This window comes from Canis lupus, chromosome 1 (assembly GCF_003254725.2).
Source record: "Canis lupus dingo isolate Sandy chromosome 1, ASM325472v2, whole genome shotgun sequence".
Taxonomy (NCBI): domain Eukaryota; kingdom Metazoa; phylum Chordata; class Mammalia; order Carnivora; family Canidae; genus Canis; species Canis lupus.
Window position 1 is genome coordinate 112612501 of NC_064243.1, and position 17868 is coordinate 112630368.

The 17868-nt window shown below is 36.3% G+C and overlaps 2 long non-coding RNA genes across 4 annotated transcripts in view; both read right to left on the minus strand.

Moving 5' to 3' along the window:
* Positions 1 to 4083, minus strand: part of LOC125752636 (uncharacterized) — a 9657-nt gene extending 5574 nt beyond the window's left edge. The window contains exons 1-2 of the long non-coding RNA XR_007402623.1: positions 2693 to 4083; positions 1 to 603 (exon numbers count right to left, since the gene is read on the minus strand). The exon at positions 1 to 603 is cut by the window's left edge and continues 1751 nt beyond it. This is a non-coding gene — a long non-coding RNA (uncharacterized LOC125752636). The remainder of the gene's footprint in view (positions 604 to 2692) is intronic.
* Positions 1 to 17868, minus strand: part of LOC112645416 (uncharacterized) — a 69052-nt gene that overhangs the window by 15853 nt on the left and 35331 nt on the right. The gene's annotated exons all lie outside the window — the stretch shown is intronic.

Here is a 17868-nt window from a genome sequence, read left to right on the forward strand (position 1 = left end):
TTTTGTTTTTCGTGGCCAGAGGTTTTGAAACCTGTCACAAACTATTGTCACAAAAAATACCTACGTTCACCCAGGATATGTGTAAGACAGAGGTTGGGTTTTCGAAGCCTTTCACAAAATCTTGTCACAAAAGAAATGTGTATGTTAGACCACGATACATGTATAAAAGAGGATATGGTTTTTGAAAGCGTGTCACACACAAAAGTTGTCACAAAAAATAACTAGGTTCAGCCAGGAGACGTGTAAACCACAGGACAAGGTTTTGAAGTCTTTTTCACAAAATAGTATTAAAAAATACCTATGTTCAGCCAAGATATGTGGAAAAAAGAGGACAGGGTTTTTTGAAACTTTTCACAAAATATTGTCACAAAAGATACCTATATTTTTTTTTTAATTTTGTGACTTTTTATTTTTTTTTAATTTTTTTTATTTATTTATGATAGTCACAGAGAGAGAGAGAGAGGCAGAGACACAGGCAGAGGGAGAAGCAGGCTCCATGCACTGGGAGCCCGATGTGGGATTCGATCCCGGGTCTCCAGGATAGCGCCCTAGGCCGAAGGCAGGCGCCCAACCGCTGCGCCACCTAGGGATCCCAAAAGATACCTATATTTAGCCAGCATATGTGTAGAAAAGAAGACGGGGTTTTTTTTTTTTTTTTTTTGAAGCTTTTCACAAAATATTGGAACAAAAAGTACCTCTGTATCACTATGATATGTATAAAAATGACAAGGTTATCTGAAGCTTCTCACAAAATATTGTCACTATAAATCCTGTATTTGGCCAGCTTATGTGTGTGATAAAGAACAGGGTTTTTTGAAGTTTTTCACAAAATATTGAAACTGAAAATACCTACATTTTGCCACAATATGTATAAACAAGAGGACAAGGGGTTTTTTCAACCCTCTCACAAGAAGCAATGTTAGGAGGCATGAGGGGAAAAAAAAAACAATGGCTTTCGTTGAGATAAAAAACATCCGATTGACATGTTTGAGATAAAAAAACACCCGATTGAGATGTTTGAGATAAAAAACATTGGATTAAAAAAAATCCGATTGAGATGTTTGAGATAAAAAACATCCAATTTCAAAAAAAAAATCCAATTTCAAACTTTATGGGGTTATTTTTATTGATGGAGGATTTTCCTTACATTTGTGGAGCCTATAAAAAGGCCACAGGGTCATTGACTCAAATCATAAGCAAATTATTAGTAGTCATATAAATTTACCAACAAATTGATTTGTACTATTTTGGGACCTATTTCAACCTATTTTCAGAGGGCTCACAAGATTTATAAACATAAAGGATATAATTCTAAAGTGGCACAACTTCTCCAGAAATGAGACACAGAGATCACGTGCCCAGCTCCTACTGTGTAGCAGTGACTATTAAAGGCTGGCTCTCTAGGCTTCACATCTTCTTTGGGACCGAAGCAGACAAGGGGACACTGCCTATGTTCTGTAACAGGTCAGTTATGCTCAATATTAAACTTTGGATCACAGAATTAATGGTGGAAGTTGTAGCTACCTTTATCCTGGGTAAGATAAGAAGTTATGTTCCTGCATTGTTCGTGACATGGCCAGACAACCAATGGAAATTCCTGGGTTGTTTCAAAAAGATGTGCCAGTTTATGGTGAAGAAGACCCTTATTTATGTCCTGAGTTCTCTTGCGTCCATTATACACAATCTAATTGTTGGAGAAGTCTTCATCAATAAGCTATATTACTTTCTACACAAAAAGATGGTTTCTGAACCCACAGCTGTGGTTGTCGTTTAGCTACTCTTACACCTACTCACCCTGCAGTCGTTGGGGGGATACTTGGCACCCGGAGGAGAGCAAAGGACTTTCCTCCCTTATCTACTGCCACTGGAGGCTTGTGTGCATGCTCGGCTCTCTCCCCGAGCCTGGCCCATTCTATCCTCTCACAAAGAACATAATAACATAAGAACATTTAAATAAATAAATAAATAAATAAATAAATAAATAAATAAATAAATAAAATCTCAATTTTTTAGATGAGGATATTCGTAAAAATGTGGCCAGAGGTTTTGTTTGTCTTTTTTTTGTTTTGTTTTTTGTTTTTTGTTTGTTGTTTTTTTTTTTTGTGGCCAGAGGTTTTGAAACCTGTCACAAACTATTGTCACAAAAAATACCTACGTTCACCCAGGATATGTGTAAGAAAGAGGTTGGGTTTTCGAAGCCTTTCACAAAATCTTGTCACAAAAGAAATGTGTATGTTAGACCAGGATACATGTATAAAAGATGATATGGTTTTTGAAAGCGTGTCACACACAAAAGTTGTCACAAAAAATAACTAGGTTCAGCCAGGAGACGTGTAAACCACAGGACAAGGTTTTGAAGTCTTTTTCACAAAATAGTATTAAAAAATACCTATGTTCAGCCAAGATATGTGGAAAAAAGAGGACAGGGTTTTTTGAAACTTTTCACAAAATATTGTCACAAAAGATACCTATATTTTTTTTTTAATTTTGTGACTTTTTATTTTTTTTTAATTTTTTTTATTTATTTATGATAGTCACAGAGAGAGAGAGAGGCAGAGACACAGGCAGAGGGAGAAGCAGGCTCCATGCACTGGGAGCCCGATGTGGGATTCGATCCCGGGTCTCCAGGATAGCGCCCTAGGCCGAAGGCAGGCGCCAAAGCGCTGCGCCACCTAGGGATCCCAAAAGGTACCTATATTTAGCCAGCATATGTGTAGAAAAGAAGACGGGGTTTTTTTTTTTTTTTTTTGAAGCTTTTCACAAAATATTGGAACAAAAAGTACCTCTGTATCACTATGATATGTATAAAAATGACAAGGTTATCTGAAGCTTCTCACAAAATATTGTCACTATAAATCCTGTATTTGGCCAGCTTATGTGTGTGATAAAGAACAGGGTTTTTTGAAGTTTTTCACAAAATATTGAAACTGAAAATACCTACATTTTGCCACAATATGTATAAACAAGAGGACAAGGGGTTTTTTCAACCCTCTCACAAGAAGCAATGTTAGGAGGCATGAGGGGAAAAAAAAAACAATGGCTTTCGTTGAGATAAAAAACATCCGATTGAGATGTTTGAGAGAAAAAACATCCAATTGAGATGTTTGAGATAAAAAATATCTAATTGAGATGTTTGAGATAAAAAACATCGGATTAAAAAAAATCCGATTGAGATGTTTGAGATAAAAAACATCCAATTTCAAAAAAAAATCCAATTTCATACTTTATGGGGTTATTTTTATTGATGGAGGATTTTCCTTACATTTGTGGAGCCTATAAAAAGGCCACAGGGTCATTGACTCAAATCATAAGCAAATTATTAGTAGTCATATAAATTTACCAACAAATTGATTTGTCCTATTTTGGGACCTATTTCAACCTATTTTCAGAGGGCTCACAAGATTTATAAACATAAAGGATATAATTCTAAAGTGGCACAACTTCTCCAGAAATGAGACACAGAGATCACGTGCCCAGCTCCTACTGTGTAGCAGTGACTATTAAAGGCTGGCTCTCTAGGCTTCACATCTTCTTTGGGACCGAAGCAGACAAGGGGACACTGCCTATGTTCTGTAACAGGTCAGTTATGCTCAATATCAAACTTTGGTTCACAGAATTAATGGTGGAAGTTGTAGCTACCTTTATCCTGGGTAAGATAAGAAGTTATGTTCCTGCATTGTTCGTGACATGGCCGGACAACCAATGGAAATTCCTGGGTTGTTTCAAAAAGATGTGCCAGTTTATGGTGAAGAAGACCCTTATTTATGTCCTGAGTTCTCTTGCGTCCATTATACACAATCTAATTGTTGGAGAAGTCTTCATCAATAAGCTATATTACTTTCTACACAAAAAGATGGTTTCTGAACCCACAGCTGTGGTTGTCGTTTAGCTACTCTTACACCTACTCACCCTGCAGTCGTTGGGGGGATACTTGGCACCCGGAGGAGAGCAAAGGACTTTCCTCGCTTATCTACTGCCACTGGAGGCTTGTGTGCATGCTCGGCTCTCTCCCCGAGCCTGGCCCATTCTATCCTCTCACAAAGAACATAATAACATAAGAACATTTAAATAAATAAATAAATAAATAAATAAATAATAAATAAATAAATAAATAAATAAATAAATAAAATCTCAATTTTTTAGAAGAGGATATACGTAAAAATGTGGCCAGAGGTTTTGTTTGTCTTTTTTTTGTTTTGTTTTTTGTTTGTTGTTTTTTGTTTTTCGTGGCCAGAGGTTTTGAAACCTGTCACAAACTATTGTCACAAAAAATACCTACGTTCACCCAGGATATGTGTAAGAAAGAGGTTGGGTTTTCGAAGCCTTTCACAAAATCTTGTCACAAAAGAAATGTGTATGTTAGACCAGGATACATGTATAAAAGAGGATATGGTTTTTGAAAGCGTGTCACACACAAAAGTTGTCACAAAAAATAACTAGGTTCAGCCAGGAGACGTGTAAACCACAGGACAAGGTTTTGAAGTCTTTTTCACAAAATAGTATTAAAAAATACCTATGTTCAGCCAAGATATGTGGAAAAAAGAGGACAGGGTTTTTTGAAACTTTTCACAAAATATTGTCACAAAAGATACCTATATTTTTTTTTTAATTTTGTGACTTTTTATTTTTTTTAATTTTTTTTATTTATTTATGATAGTCACAGAGAGAGAGAGAGGCAGAGACACAGGCAGAGGGAGAAGCAGGCTCCATGCACTGGGAGCCCGATGTGGGATTCGATCCCGGGTCTCCAGGATAGCGCCCTAGGCCGAAGGCAGGCGCCCAACCGCTGCGCCACCTAGGGATCCCAAAAGATACCTATATTTAGCCAGCATATGTGTAGAAAAGAAGACGGGGTTTTTTTTTTTTTTTTTTTGAAGCTTTTCACAAAATATTGGAACAAAAAGTACCTCTGTATCACTATGATATGTATAAAAATGACAAGGTTATCTGAAGCTTCTCACAAAATATTGTCACTATAAATCCTGTATTTGGCCAGCTTATGTGTGTGATAAAGAACAGGGTTTTTTGAAGTTTTTCACAAAATATTGAAACTGAAAATACCTACATTTTGCCACAATATGTATAAACAAGAGGACAAGGGGTTTTTTCAACCCTCTCACAAGAAGCAATGTTAGGAGGCATGAGGGGAAAAAAAAAACAATGGCTTTCGTTGAGATAAAAAACATCCGATTGAGATGTTTGAGAGAAAAAACATCCAATTGAGATGTTTGAGATAAAAAATATCTAATTGAGATGTTTGAGATAAAAAACATCGGATTAAAAAAAATCCGATTGAGATGTTTGAGATAAAAAACATCCAATTTCAAAAAAAAATCCAATTTCATACTTTATGGGGTTATTTTTATTGATGGAGGATTTTCCTTACATTTGTGGAGCCTATAAAAAGGCCACAGGGTCATTGACTCAAATCATAAGCAAATTATTAGTAGTCATATAAATTTACCAACAAATTGATTTGTCCTATTTTGGGACCTATTTCAACCTATTTTCAGAGGGCTCACAAGATTTATAAACATAAAGGATATAATTCTAAAGTGGCACAACTTCTCCAGAAATGAGACACAGAGATCACGTGCCCAGCTCCTACTGTGTAGCAGTGACTATTAAAGGCTGGCTCTCTAGGCTTCACATCTTCTTTGGGACCGAAGCAGACAAGGGGACACTGCCTATGTTCTGTAACAGGTCAGTTATGCTCAATATCAAACTTTGGTTCACAGAATTAATGGTGGAAGTTGTAGCTACCTTTATCCTGGGTAAGATAAGAAGTTATGTTCCTGCATTGTTCGTGACATGGCCGGACAACCAATGGAAATTCCTGGGTTGTTTCAAAAAGATGTGCCAGTTTATGGTGAAGAAGACCCTTATTTATGTCCTGAGTTCTCTTGCGTCCATTATACACAATCTAATTGTTGGAGAAGTCTTCATCAATAAGCTATATTACTTTCTACACAAAAAGATGGTTTCTGAACCCACAGCTGTGGTTGTCGTTTAGCTACTCTTACACCTACTCACCCTGCAGTCGTTGGGGGGATACTTGGCACCCGGAGGAGAGCAAAGGACTTTCCTCGCTTATCTACTGCCACTGGAGGCTTGTGTGCATGCTCGGCTCCCTCCCCGAGCCTGGCCCATTCTATCCTCTCACAAAGAACATAATAACATAAGAACATTTAAATAAATAAATAAATAATAAATAAATAAATAAATAAATAAATAAATAAATAAATAAAATCTCAATTTTTTAGAAGAGGATATACGTAAAAATGTGGCCAGAGGTTTTGTTTGTCTTTTTTTTGTTTTGTTTTTTGTTTGTTGTTTTTTGTTTTTCGTGGCCAGAGGTTTTGAAACCTGTCACAAACTATTGTCACAAAAAATACCTACGTTCACCCAGGATATGTGTAAGACAGAGGTTGGGTTTTCGAAGCCTTTCACAAAATCTTGTCACAAAAGAAATGTGTATGTTAGACCACGATACATGTATAAAAGAGGATATGGTTTTTGAAAGCGTGTCACACACAAAAGTTGTCACAAAAAATAACTAGGTTCAGCCAGGAGACGTGTAAACCACAGGACAAGGTTTTGAAGTCTTTTTCACAAAATAGTATTAAAAAATACCTATGTTCAGCCAAGATATGTGGAAAAAAGAGGACAGGGTTTTTTGAAACTTTTCACAAAATATTGTCACAAAAGATACCTATATTTTTTTTTTAATTTTGTGACTTTTTATTTTTTTTTAATTTTTTTTATTTATTTATGATAGTCACAGAGAGAGAGAGAGGGGCAGAGACACAGGCAGAGGGAGAAGCAGGCTCCATGCACTGGGAGCCCGATGTGGGATTCGATCCCGGGTCTCCAGGATAGCGCCCTAGGCCGAAGGCAGGCGCCCAACCGCTGCGCCACCTAGGGATCCCAAAAGATACCTATATTTAGCCAGCATATGTGTAGAAAAGAAGACGGGGTTTTTTTTTTTTTTTTTTTGAAGCTTTTCACAAAATATTGGAACAAAAAGTACCTCTGTATCACTATGATATGTATAAAAATGACAAGGTTATCTGAAGCTTCTCACAAAATATTGTCACTATAAATCCTGTATTTGGCCAGCTTATGTGTGTGATAAAGAACAGGGTTTTTTGAAGTTTTTCACAAAATATTGAAACTGAAAATACCTACATTTTGCCACAATATGTATAAACAAGAGGACAAGGGGTTTTTTCAACCCTCTCACAAGAAGCAATGTTAGGAGGCATGAGGGGAAAAAAAAACAATGGCTTTCGTTGAGATAAAAAACATCCGATTGACATGTTTGAGATAAAAAAACACCCGATTGAGATGTTTGAGATAAAAAACATTGGATTAAAAAAAATCCGATTGAGATGTTTGAGATAAAAAACATCCAATTTCAAAAAAAAAATCCAATTTCAAACTTTATGGGGTTATTTTTATTGATGGAGGATTTTCCTTACATTTGTGGAGCCTATAAAAAGGCCACAGGGTCATTGACTCAAATCATAAGCAAATTATTAGTAGTCATATAAATTTACCAACAAATTGATTTGTACTATTTTGGGACCTATTTCAACCTATTTTCAGAGGGCTCACAAGATTTATAAACATAAAGGATATAATTCTAAAGTGGCACAACTTCTCCAGAAATGAGACACAGAGATCACGTGCCCAGCTCCTACTGTGTAGCAGTGACTATTAAAGGCTGGCTCTCTAGGCTTCACATCTTCTTTGGGACCGAAGCAGACAAGGGGACACTGCCTATGTTCTGTAACAGGTCAGTTATGCTCAATATTAAACTTTGGATCACAGAATTAATGGTGGAAGTTGTAGCTACCTTTATCCTGGGTAAGATAAGAAGTTATGTTCCTGCATTGTTCGTGACATGGCCAGACAACCAATGGAAATTCCTGGGTTGTTTCAAAAAGATGTGCCAGTTTATGGTGAAGAAGACCCTTATTTATGTCCTGAGTTCTCTTGCGTCCATTATACACAATCTAATTGTTGGAGAAGTCTTCATCAATAAGCTATATTACTTTCTACACAAAAAGATGGTTTCTGAACCCACAGCTGTGGTTGTCGTTTAGCTACTCTTACACCTACTCACCCTGCAGTCGTTGGGGGGATACTTGGCACCCGGAGGAGAGCAAAGGACTTTCCTCCCTTATCTACTGCCACTGGAGGCTTGTGTGCATGCTCGGCTCTCTCCCCGAGCCTGGCCCATTCTATCCTCTCACAAAGAACATAATAACATAAGAACATTTAAATAAATAAATAAATAAATAAATAAATAAATAAATAAATAAAATCTCAATTTTTTAGATGAGGATATTCGTAAAAATGTGGCCAGAGGTTTTGTTTGTCTTTTTTTTGTTTTGTTTTTTGTTTTTTGTTTGTTGTTTTTTTTTTTGTGGCCAGAGGTTTTGAAACCTGTCACAAACTATTGTCACAAAAAATACCTACGTTCACCCAGGATATGTGTAAGAAAGAGGTTGGGTTTTCGAAGCCTTTCACAAAATCTTGTCACAAAAGAAATGTGTATGTTAGACCAGGATACATGTATAAAAGATGATATGGTTTTTGAAAGCGTGTCACACACAAAAGTTGTCACAAAAAATAACTAGGTTCAGCCAGGAGACGTGTAAAACACAGGACAAGGTTTTGAAGTCTTTTTCACAAAATAGTATTAAAAAATACCTATGTTCAGCCAAGATATGTGGAAAAAAGAGGACAGGGTTTTTTGAAACTTTTCACAAAATATTGTCACAAAAGATACCTATATTTTTTTTTTAATTTTGTGACTTTTTATTTTTTTTTAATTTTTTTTATTTATTTATGATAGTCACAGAGAGAGAGAGAGGCAGAGACACAGGCAGAGGGAGAAGCAGGCTCCATGCACTGGGAGCCCGATGTGGGATTCGATCCCGGGTCTCCAGGATAGCGCCCTAGGCCGAAGGCAGGCGCCAAAGCGCTGCGCCACCTAGGGATCCCAAAAGGTACCTATATTTAGCCAGCATATGTGTAGAAAAGAAGACGGAGTTTTTTTTTTTTTTTTTTGAAGCTTTTCACAAAATATTGGAACAAAAAGTACCTCTGTATCACTATGATATGTATAAAAATGACAAGGTTATCTGAAGCTTCTCACAAAATATTGTCACTATAAATCCTGTATTTGGCCAGCTTATGTGTGTGATAAAGAACAGGGTTTTTTGAAGTTTTTCACAAAATATTGAAACTGAAAATACCTACATTTTGCCACAATATGTATAAACAAGAGGACAAGGGGTTTTTTCAACCCTCTCACAAGAAGCAATGTTAGGAGGCATGAGGGGAAAAAAAAAACAATGGCTTTCGTTGAGATAAAAAACATCCGATTGAGATGTTTGAGATAAAAAATATCTAATTGAGATGTTTGAGATAAAAAACATCGGATTAAAAAAAATCCGATTGAGATGTTTGAGATAAAAAACATCCAATTTCAAAAAAAAATCCAATTTCATACTTTATGGGGTTATTTTTATTGATGGAGGATTTTCCTTACATTTGTGGAGCCTATAAAAAGGCCACAGGGTCATTGACTCAAATCATAAGCAAATTATTAGTAGTCATATAAATTTACCAACAAATTGATTTGTCCTATTTTGGGACCTATTTCAACCTATTTTCAGAGGGCTCACAAGATTTATAAACATAAAGGATATAATTCTAAAGTGGCACAACTTCTCCAGAAATGAGACACAGAGATCACGTGCCCAGCTCCTACTGTGTAGCAGTGACTATTAAAGGCTGGCTCTCTAGGCTTCACATCTTCTTTGGGACCGAAGCAGACAAGGGGACACTGCCTATGTTCTGTAACAGGTCAGTTATGCTCAATATCAAACTTTGGTTCACAGAATTAATGGTGGAAGTTGTAGCTACCTTTATCCTGGGTAAGATAAGAAGTTATGTTCCTGCATTGTTCGTGACATGGCCGGACAACCAATGGAAATTCCTGGGTTGTTTCAAAAAGATGTGCCAGTTTATGGTGAAGAAGACCCTTATTTATGTCCTGAGTTCTCTTGCGTCCATTATACACAATCTAATTGTTGGAGAAGTCTTCATCAATAAGCTATATTACTTTCTACACAAAAAGATGGTTTCTGAACCCACAGCTGTGGTTGTCGTTTAGCTACTCTTACACCTACTCACCCTGCAGTCGTTGGGGGGATACTTGGCACCCGGAGGAGAGCAAAGGACTTTCCTCGCTTATCTACTGCCACTGGAGGCTTGTGTGCATGCTCGGCTCTCTCCCCGAGCCTGGCCCATTCTATCCTCTCACAAAGAACATAATAACATAAGAACATTTAAATAAATAAATAAATAAATAAATAATAAATAAATAAATAAATAAATAAATAAATAAATAAAATCTCAATTTTTTAGAAGAGGATATACGTAAAAATGTGGCCAGAGGTTTTGTTTGTCTTTTTTTTGTTTTGTTTTTTGTTTGTTGTTTTTTGTTTTTCGTGGCCAGAGGTTTTGAAACCTGTCACAAACTATTGTCACAAAAAATACCTACGTTCACCCAGGATATGTGTAAGAAAGAGGTTGGGTTTTCGAAGCCTTTCACAAAATCTTGTCACAAAAGAAATGTGTATGTTAGACCACGATACATGTATAAAAGAGGATATGGTTTTTGAAAGCGTGTCACACACAAAAGTTGTCACAAAAAATAACTAGGTTCAGCCAGGAGACGTGTAAACCACAGGACAAGGTTTTGAAGTCTTTTTCACAAAATAGTATTAAAAAATACCTATGTTCAGCCAAGATATGTGGAAAAAAGAGGACAGGGTTTTTTGAAACTTTTCACAAAATATTGTCACAAAAGATACCTATATTTTTTTTTTAATTTTGTGACTTTTTATTTTTTTTTAATTTTTTTTATTTATTTATGATAGTCACAGAGAGAGAGAGAGAGGCAGAGACACAGGCAGAGGGAGAAGCAGGCTCCATGCACTGGGAGCCCGATGTGGGATTCGATCCCGGGTCTCCAGGATAGCGCCCTAGGCCGAAGGCAGGCGCCCAACCGCTGCGCCACCTAGGGATCCCAAAAGATACCTATATTTAGCCAGCATATGTGTAGAAAAGAAGACGGGGTTTTTTTTTTTTTTTTTTTGAAGCTTTTCACAAAATATTGGAACAAAAAGTACCTCTGTATCACTATGATATGTATAAAAATGACAAGGTTATCTGAAGCTTCTCACAAAATATTGTCACTATAAATCCTGTATTTGGCCAGCTTATGTGTGTGATAAAGAACAGGGTTTTTTGAAGTTTTTCACAAAATATTGAAACTGAAAATACCTACATTTTGCCACAATATGTATAAACAAGAGGACAAGGGGTTTTTTCAACCCTCTCACAAGAAGCAATGTTAGGAGGCATGAGGGGAAAAAAAAAACAATGGCTTTCGTTGAGATAAAAAACATCCGATTGACATGTTTGAGATAAAAAAACACCCGATTGAGATGTTTGAGATAAAAAACATCGGATTAAAAAAAATCCGATTGAGATGTTTGAGATAAAAAACATCCAATTTCAAAAAAAAATCCAATTTCAAACTTTATGGGGTTATTTTTATTGATGGAGGATTTTCCTTACATTTGTGGAGCCTATAAAAAGGCCACAGGGTCATTGACTCAAATCATAAGCAAATTATTAGTAGTCATATAAATTTACCAACAAATTGATTTGTACTATTTTGGGACCTATTTCAACCTATTTTCAGAGGGCTCACAAGATTTATAAACATAAAGGATATAATTCTAAAGTGGCACAACTTCTCCAGAAATGAGACACAGAGATCACGTGCCCAGCTCCTACTGTGTAGCAGTGACTATTAAAGGCTGGCTCTCTAGGCTTCACATCTTCTTTGGGACCGAAGCAGACAAGGGGACACTGCCTATGTTCTGTAACAGGTCAGTTATGCTCAATATTAAACTTTGGATCACAGAATTAATGGTGGAAGTTGTAGCTACCTTTATCCTGGGTAAGATAAGAAGTTATGTTCCTGCATTGTTCGTGACATGGCCGGACAACCAATGGAAATTCCTGGGTTGTTTCAAAAAGATGTGCCAGTTTATGGTGAAGAAGACCCTTATTTATGTCCTGAGTTCTCTTGCGTCCATTATACACAATCTAATTGTTGGAGAAGTCTTCATCAATAAGCTATATTACTTTCTACACAAAAAGATGGTTTCTGAACCCACAGCTGTGGTTGTCGTTTAGCTACTCTTACACCTACTCACCCTGCAGTCGTTGGGGGGATACTTGGCACCCGGAGGAGAGCAAAGGACTTTCCTCCCTTATCTACTGCCACTGGAGGCTTGTGTGCATGCTCGGCTCTCTCCCCGAGCCTGGCCCATTCTATCCTCTCACAAAGAACATAATAACATAAGAACATTTAAATAAATAAATAAATAAATAAATAAATAAATAAATAAATAAATAAAATCTCAATTTTTTAGATGAGGATATTCGTAAAAATGTGGCCAGAGGTTTTGTTTGTCTTTTTTTTGTTTTGTTTTTTGTTTTTTGTTTGTTGTTTTTTTTTTTGTGGCCAGAGGTTTTGAAACCTGTCACAAACTATTGTCACAAAAAATACCTACGTTCACCCAGGATATGTGTAAGAAAGAGGTTGGGTTTTCGAAGCCTTTCACAAAATCTTGTCACAAAAGAAATGTGTATGTTAGACCAGGATACATGTATAAAAGATGATATGGTTTTTGAAAGCGTGTCACACACAAAAGTTGTCACAAAAAATAACTAGGTTCAGCCAGGAGACGTGTAAACCACAGGACAAGGTTTTGAAGTCTTTTTCACAAAATAGTATTAAAAAATACCTATGTTCAGCCAAGATATGTGGAAAAAAGAGGACAGGGTTTTTTGAAACTTTTCACAAAATATTGTCACAAAAGATACCTATATTTTTTTTTTAATTTTGTGACTTTTTATTTTTTTTTAATTTTTTTTATTTATTTATGATAGTCACAGAGAGAGAGAGAGGCAGAGACACAGGCAGAGGGAGAAGCAGGCTCCATGCACTGGGAGCCCGATGTGGGATTCGATCCCGGGTCTCCAGGATAGCGCCCTAGGCCGAAGGCAGGCGCCAAAGCGCTGCGCCACCTAGGGATCCCAAAAGGTACCTATATTTAGCCAGCATATGTGTAGAAAAGAAGACGGGGTTTTTTTTTTTTTTTTTTTTGAAGCTTTTCACAAAATATTGGAACAAAAAGTACCTCTGTATCACTATGATATGTATAAAAATGACAAGGTTATCTGAAGCTTCTCACAAAATATTGTCACTATAAATCCTGTATTTGGCCAGCTTATGTGTGTGATAAAGAACAGGGTTTTTTGAAGTTTTTCACAAAATATTGAAACTGAAAATACCTACATTTTGCCACAATATGTATAAACAAGAGGACAAGGGGTTTTTTCAACCCTCTCACAAGAAGCAATGTTAGGAGGCATGAGGGGAAAAAAAAAACAATGGCTTTCGTTGAGATAAAAAACATCCGATTGAGATGTTTGAGAGAAAAAACATCCAATTGAGATGTTTGAGATAAAAATATCTAATTGAGATGTTTGAGATAAAAAACATCGGATTAAAAAAAATCCGATTGAGATGTTTGAGATAAAAAACATCCAATTTCAAAAAAAAATCCAATTTCATACTTTATGGGGTTATTTTTATTGATGGAGGATTTTCCTTACATTTGTGGAGCCTATAAAAAGGCCACAGGGTCATTGACTCAAATCATAAGCAAATTATTAGTAGTCATATAAATTTACCAACAAATTGATTTGTCCTATTTTGGGACCTATTTCAACCTATTTTCAGAGGGCTCACAAGATTTATAAACATAAAGGATATAATTCTAAAGTGGCACAACTTCTCCAGAAATGAGACACAGAGATCACGTGCCCAGCTCCTACTGTGTAGCAGTGACTATTAAAGGCTGGCTCTCTAGGCTTCACATCTTCTTTGGGACCGAAGCAGACAAGGGGACACTGCCTATGTTCTGTAACAGGTCAGTTATGCTCAATATCAAACTTTGGTTCACAGAATTAATGGTGGAAGTTGTAGCTACCTTTATCCTGGGTAAGATAAGAAGTTATGTTCCTGCATTGTTCGTGACATGGCCGGACAACCAATGGAAATTCCTGGGTTGTTTCAAAAAGATGTGCCAGTTTATGGTGAAGAAGACCCTTATTTATGTCCTGAGTTCTCTTGCGTCCATTATACACAATCTAATTGTTGGAGAAGTCTTCATCAATAAGCTATATTACTTTCTACACAAAAAGATGGTTTCTGAACCCACAGCTGTGGTTGTCGTTTAGCTACTCTTACACCTACTCACCCTGCAGTCGTTGGGGGGATACTTGGCACCCGGAGGAGAGCAAAGGACTTTCCTCGCTTATCTACTGCCACTGGAGGCTTGTGTGCATGCTCGGCTCTCTCCCCGAGCCTGGCCCATTCTATCCTCTCACAAAGAACATAATAACATAAGAACATTTAAATAAATAAATAAATAAATAAATAATAAATAAATAAATAAATAAATAAATAAATAAAATCTCAATTTTTTAGAAGAGGATATACGTAAAAATGTGGCCAGAGGTTTTGTTTGTCTTTTTTTGTTTTGTTTTTTGTTTGTTGTTTTTTGTTTTTCGTGGCCAGAGGTTTTGAAACCTGTCACAAACTATTGTCACAAAAAATACCTACGTTCACCCAGGATATGTGTAAGAAAGAGGTTGGGTTTTCGAAGCCTTTCACAAAATCTTGTCACAAAAGAAATGTGTATGTTAGACCACGATACATGTATAAAAGAGGATATGGTTTTTGAAAGCGTGTCACACACAAAAGTTGTCACAAAAAATAACTAGGTTCAGCCAGGAGACGTGTAAACCACAGGACAAGGTTTTGAAGTCTTTTTCACAAAATAGTATTAAAAAATACCTATGTTCAGCCAAGATATGTGGAAAAAAGAGGACAGGGTTTTTTGAAACTTTTCACAAAATATTGTCACAAAAGATACCTATATTTTTTTTTTAATTTTGTGACTTTTTATTTTTTTTTAATTTTTTTTATTTATTTATGATAGTCACAGAGAGAGAGAGAGAGGCAGAGACACAGGCAGAGGGAGAAGCAGGCTCCATGCACTGGGAGCCCGATGTGGGATTCGATCCCGGGTCTCCAGGATAGCGCCCTAGGCCGAAGGCAGGCGCCCAACCGCTGCGCCACCTAGGGATCCCAAAAGATACCTATATTTAGCCAGCATATGTGTAGAAAAGAAGACGGGGTTTTTTTTTTTTTTTTTTTTGAAGCTTTTCACAAAATATTGGAACAAAAAGTACCTCTGTATCACTATGATATGTATAAAAATGACAAGGTTATCTGAAGCTTCTCACAAAATATTGTCACTATAAATCCTGTATTTGGCCAGCTTATGTGTGTGATAAAGAACAGGGTTTTTTGAAGTTTTTCACAAAATATTGAAACTGAAAATACCTACATTTTGCCACAATATGTATAAACAAGAGGACAAGGGGTTTTTTCAACCCTCTCACAAGAAGCAATGTTAGGAGGCATGAGGGGAAAAAAAAAACAATGGCTTTCGTTGAGATAAAAAACATCCGATTGACATGTTTGAGATAAAAAACACCCGATTGAGATGTTTGAGATAAAAAACATCGGATTAAAAAAAATCCGATTGAGATGTTTGAGATAAAAAACATCCAATTTCAAAAAAAAAATCCAATTTCAAACTTTATGGGGTTATTTTTATTGATGGAGGATTTTCCTTACATTTGTGGAGCCTATAAAAAGGCCACAGGGTCATTGACTCAAATCATAAGCAAATTATTAGTAGTCATATAAATTTACCAACAAATTGATTTGTACTATTTTGGGACCTATTTCAACCTATTTTCAGAGGGCTCACAAGATTTATAAACATAAAGGATATAATTCTAAAGTGGCACAACTTCTCCAGAAATGAGACACAGAGATCACGTGCCCAGCTCCTACTGTGTAGCAGTGACTATTAAAGGCTGGCTCTCTAGGCTTCACATCTTCTTTGGGACCGAAGCAGACAAGGGGACACTGCCTATGTTCTGTAACAGGTCAGTTATGCTCAATATCAAACTTTGGATCACAGAATTAATGGTGGAAGTTGTAGCTACCTTTATCCTGGGTAAGATAAGAAGTTATGTTCCTGCATTGTTCGTGACATGGCCGGACAACCAATGGAAATTCCTGGGTTGTTTCAAAAAGATGTGCCAGTTTATGGTGAAGAAGACCCTTATTTATGTCCTGAGTTCTCTTGCGTCCATTATACACAATCTAATTGTTGGAGAAGTCTTCATCAATAAGCTATATTACTTTCTACACAAAAAGATGGTTTCTGAACCCACAGCTGTGGTTGTCGTTTAGCTACTCTTACACCTACTCACCCTGCAGTCGTTGGGGGGATACTTGGCACCCGGAGGAGAGCAAAGGACTTTCCTCGCTTATCTACTGCCACTGGAGGCTTGTGTGCATGCTCGGCTCCCTCCCCGAGCCTGGCCCATTCTATCCTCTCACAAAGAACATAATAACATAAGAACATTTAAATAAATAAATAAATAATAAATAAATATATATATAAATAAATAAATAAATAAAATCTCAATTTTTTAGAAGAGGATATACGTAAAAATGTGGCCAGAGGTTTTGTTTGTCTTTTTTTTGTTTTGTTTTTTGTTTGTTGTTTTTTGTTTTTTGTGGCCAGAGGTTTTGAAACCTGTCACAAACTATTGTCACAAAAAATACCTACGTTCACCCAGGATATGTGTAAGAAAGAGGTTGGGTTTTCGAAGCCTTTCACAAATTCTTGTCACAAAAGAAATGTGTATGTTAGACCAGGGTACATGTATAAAAGAGGATATGGTTTTTGAAAGCGTGTCACACACAAAAGTTGTCACAAAAAATAACTAGGTTCAGCCAGGAGACGTGTAAAACACAGGACAAGGTTTTGAAGTCTTTTTCACAAAATAGTATTAAAAAATACCTATGTTCAGCCAAGATATGTGGAAAAAAGAGGACAGGGTTTTTTGAAACTTTTCACAAAATATTGTCACAAAAGATACCTATATTTAGCCAGCATATGTGTAGAAAAGAAGACGGGGTTTTTTTTTTTTTTTTGAAGCTTTTCACAAAATATTGGAACAAAAAGTACCTCTGTATCACTATGATATGTATAAAAATGACAAGGTTATCTGAAGCTTCTCACAAAATGTTGTCACTATAAATCCTGTATTTGGCGACCTTATGTCTGTGATAAAGAATAGGGCTTTTTGAACTTTTTCACAAAATATTGAAACTGAAAATACCTACATTTTGCCACAATATGTATAAACAAGAGGAGAAGGGGTTTTTTTCAACCCTCTCACAAGAAGCAATGTTAGGAGGCATGAGGGGAAAAAAAAAAACAATGGCTTTCGTTGAGATAAAAAACATCCGATTGACATGTTTGAGATAAAAAAACACCCGATTGAGATGTTTGAGATAAAAAACATCCAATTTCAAAAAAAAAATCCAATTTCAAACTTTATGGGGTTATTTTTATTGATGGAGGATTTTCCTTACATTTGTGGAGCCTATAAAAAGGCCACAGGGTCATTGACTCAAATCATAAGCAAATTATTAGTAGTCATATAAATTTACCAACAAATTGATTTGTACTATTTTGGGACCTATTTCAACCTATTTTCAGAGGGCTCACAAGATTTATAAACATAAAGGATATAATTCTAAAGTGGCAC